Below are 4,166 nucleotides of genomic sequence, written 5' to 3'. Positions count from 1 at the left end.
GTTGATAGCTATTTTCTTTCAGCACTTGGGGCAATTTTCCAGTAGTCTAGAATTTACTGTTGCTGTTGAGAAGTCTGCTGTTAGTCAGTTTGTTGTTCCTTTGTAGGTGATCTGCCTATTTTCTTTAGCTGCTTTTGAAGCCTACTCTTTGTCTTTGATGTCCTGAGTTTTACTATATTGTGCTTAGATGTGGTTCTTTTTTTATCTTGCTTGGTATACATTCCGCATTCTTATCAGAGGATTCAAGTCTGGAAAATTCTCAGTAATTGCTATCCCAAACATTGCTTCTCTCCAGTCTCTTTTTCTTCTGCTGTGACTGATTAGATTACATTAGACCTTCACATTCTGTCCCCCATATCCCTTAAACCCTCTTTCAGAGCTTTTCACCTTCTTATCTCTTTGTATTCCAATTTGGGTCTTGTTTTTTCACTCATTGTATGATGGCATTTTTATTTCTTTAAGCGTTACATACATTTTAAAAGATTCGGGGTCTTCTCTGGTGGCGCAGTGGTTAAGAATCTGCCTTCCGGGCTTCCCTGGTGGCGCAGTGGTTGAGAGTCTGCCTGCCGATGCAGGGGACGCGGGTTCGTGCCCCAGTCCAGGAGGATCCCCCATACCGCAAAGCGGCTGGGCCCATGAGCCATGGCCGCTGAACCTTCACATCCAGAGCCTGTGTTCTGCAACAGGAGAGGCCACAACAGTGAGAGGCCCACGTACCGCAAAGAAAAAAAAAAAGAATCTGCCTGCCAATGCAGGGGATGTGGGTTCAAGCCCTGATCCGGGAAGATCCTACATGCCATGGAGCAACTAAGCCCGTGTGCCACAACTATTGAGCCTGTGCTCTAGAGCCCGTGAGCCACAACTACTGAGCCCACACGCTGCAACTACTGAAGCCCGCGAGACTAGAGCCCATGCTCCGCAACAAGAGAAGCCCCCGCAATGAGAAACCTGCACACAACGAAGAGTAGCCCCCGCTCGCTGCAACTAGAGAAAGCCCATGCACAGCAACGAAGATCCAACACAGCCAAAAATAAATAAAACAAATAAATTTAAAAAAAAATTTTAATTAAATTAATTAATTAATTAAAAGATTCTATGCCAAGCGAAAGATGCCAGACACAAAGGGGTACATAGTGTACAAGTCCATATAAATGACATTCTGTAAAAGGCAAAAGCATAGGGTCAAAATTCAGATCAGTGGTTGCCAACGACTGGGAACTGGGGGGGAGCAAATTGACTTCAAAGGGGCATGAGGGAGTTTTGGAGGTAAAGGAAATATTTTATATCTTGATTGTGGTGGTGGTTATATGACTGTACACCTGTCAAAATTCACTGAGCTGTACACCTAAAAAGGATGAATTTTACTATACTAAATTATACCTCAATAAACCTGATTTTTAAAAATTGTATAATTAACCACAACTTACATGCCAAATACAAATAGTGGAAGTGGGGAAGAGGAAGAAAAAAATTCATTAAAATGTATAAATATATACACAACAATGAAAGAAATATGGCTAGAGGTGACAGTCTTTATTCTGTAATTGCTTATGAGGATGCAGTTGGTATGTATGACTTTCCCCTTCTGTAATTTATGCCACATTCCCTTTGCCTTCACACAGGCACTCAGTGAGCTGGGGTTTCTTAGTAAATTTACCTTCACAAGGGATCTAGCCCTTGATAATTCTGTCCTTTGGGGGTGTGGTGGTCTTCCATTAACTTTTTCCTTTGGATGTGGTAGTATAAGACCTGCTCTAGAACAACAGATCTGAGTTAAGATTCTCTCATGCCCACTTTGAAGCTGCAACATTTCTATCTTGATTGTCAATATTATTCAGGATCAGTCACCCCAGTTAACACCATGACCCCTCTTTTGCCTAATTATTTGTGGTATAAAAGTCCAAAATGACCAACAATGGAAACATTGTTTTTTCCCCTTGAGTAAGCTCTTGTATCCCCAATCCCAAGTCAGCAGAGTCCCAAGTCATGGAGATAAGAAGCAATTATTTGGCAAGTCATTTCACTTAATATTGAAAGGCGCTATCCCACTTCCACCTCATCGTTTCCATACCTGCAATTAGAAGAAGCACTGTGCAGATACATTGGTTCATGGATTCAAGCATATAGTACATCCTGCAGGCCAGCATCCAACACCTCATAGGTGGTGTCTCAGTTGGAGGTTCACCTGGATCCTCAATAGGCCACTCTTCAGTGCTATAAGGCAAGCTGCTGGTTGAGGCATGGAGAAAGTATGAGGTACCACTTCACACCCATTAGGATGGGCACTATCAAAAAAAAACAGAAAGCAACAAGTGTTGGTGAAGATGTGGAGAAAATGGAACCCTTGTGCACTGTTGGTGGCAGTGTAAAATGCTGTAGCCTTTGGGGAAAGTATTATGGTAATTCCTCAAAACAAAAAAAATAAAATTACCATATGATTCAGCAATTCCAAGTCTGGGTGTATACTGAAAATAATTTTAAACAGGGTCTCAAAGTGATATTTGTGCACCCATATATACATAGCAGCATTATTCACAATAGCTAAAATGTGGAAGCAACCCAAGTGTCCATCAGTAGATGAATGGATAAGCAAAATGTGGTACATACATGATATTCAGATTTTAAAAGGAATTCTGCAATATGCTACAACATGGAAGAACCTTGAGGACATTATGGTGAGCAAAATAAGCCAGTCACAAGAAGACGAATACTGTATGATTCCACTTGTATGAGGTACTTAGAGTAGTCAAAACCATAGAGATAGAAAGTTGCCGGGGTCTGGAGGGAATGGACAGTCATCGTTTAGTGTGTATTTTACCATAATTAAAAAAAAAAAACTGGAAAAAAAGGAGCAACAGAAAAATATCAGTATTAATCCTATACAAAATTATTATAATAAAAAGGAATAATATACAGAATAACATTCCTTCAGCTAATGAACACATGCCAGGACAAGCTCAAACAGTAGATCAAAGCTGTAACCTATTATTTTAAAACAAGCTAAAAGACATTAAAATAAAATAATACATGGCATGAAAAATAGCCCTAAATCAGAATTAGAAATTCTTGAGGTGACGGAATTCAGAAAGTAATTAGAAATTAAAGATCATTCCATAAATGAAGACCTAATTAAAAGAAGCACAAGAATGGGAAAACACAACAGATGATACCTTAAGAGAAATACAAAATGAAAAGAGAAAAATTTGAGATAAAGTGCAGAAAAAGATTTTTTAAAGGATTTTAGATATAAAGCAATTCCAACAAGCAGGGAAAGCATTCCTAGGACATCCTCAGATCAGTAGCCAGTACGTGGCCACCCCAACAAGAGCCTCATTTCTCTCCAATGGGTACATCACTTCACTTGCCTAGTATAAGTTCCACTCAGGGTCAAACTTTCCTCAAGTGTCCCTGAGCTGGAGGAAAAGATTCGCAGCCCAGCGGCTCACTCTCTCCCTCCAGAGAGACTCAAGGGACTCTGAGGTCTTTCCCCTCTTGGACTCCTAGGGCTCTTATGTGACACGATAGAACAGCCAGTGCTTTTTGAGATTTGAGCAAATGGTTGAGGGAAATGCCAATCGATAATATAGAAGAGAAATGTTTACCAGACGCTTGATTAGCCAATAAAGAAGCAAAACAAACAAAGAAGCAAAATTTAAAGGTATAGCGAGTGCCTTGCCTTCTATAACTTAGCTGGTGACAAATGAGACCTAGTCCAATACATCCTGCTCATGTTCAGCTGTGATTATCTTGCTTTTAACTTTTACTCAGTCACTTTGACAATTTCCTTTAGTTAATATTGGGGATCTTTGTTTTCCTCATTCTTCTGCGGGGACTGAAGACAAGCATATTTAGACCCTGCTTCTCTTTGAAGGTTTAGAATAGGCACTCTCCATCTGAAGCAGCCCTTCTTCACAGCTATAACCACATACCACACCACCACCACCCCATTTATTCTTCCTAAAGCACATTTTGTCCTGTGTTTTTCTTTCTTTAGCATATCAACTTTGAATTTGATACCTTAGGCCTCTAGCATGCACTCTCATGTTCCCCAAAATGATATGTTGAAGTCCTTACCCCTGATACCTGTGACTGTGACCTTATTTGGAAGAGGGTCTTTGCAGATGTAGTTAGTGAGATGATGTCATGCTGGAATAGGGTGGACCCTA

The sequence above is a fragment of the Lipotes vexillifer genome, unplaced genomic scaffold (genome assembly GCF_000442215.2).
Source record: "Lipotes vexillifer unplaced genomic scaffold, Lipotes_vexillifer_v1.1 scaffold528, whole genome shotgun sequence".
Lineage (NCBI taxonomy): Eukaryota > Metazoa > Chordata > Mammalia > Artiodactyla > Lipotidae > Lipotes > Lipotes vexillifer.
This window is presented reverse-complemented; position numbering follows the sequence as displayed.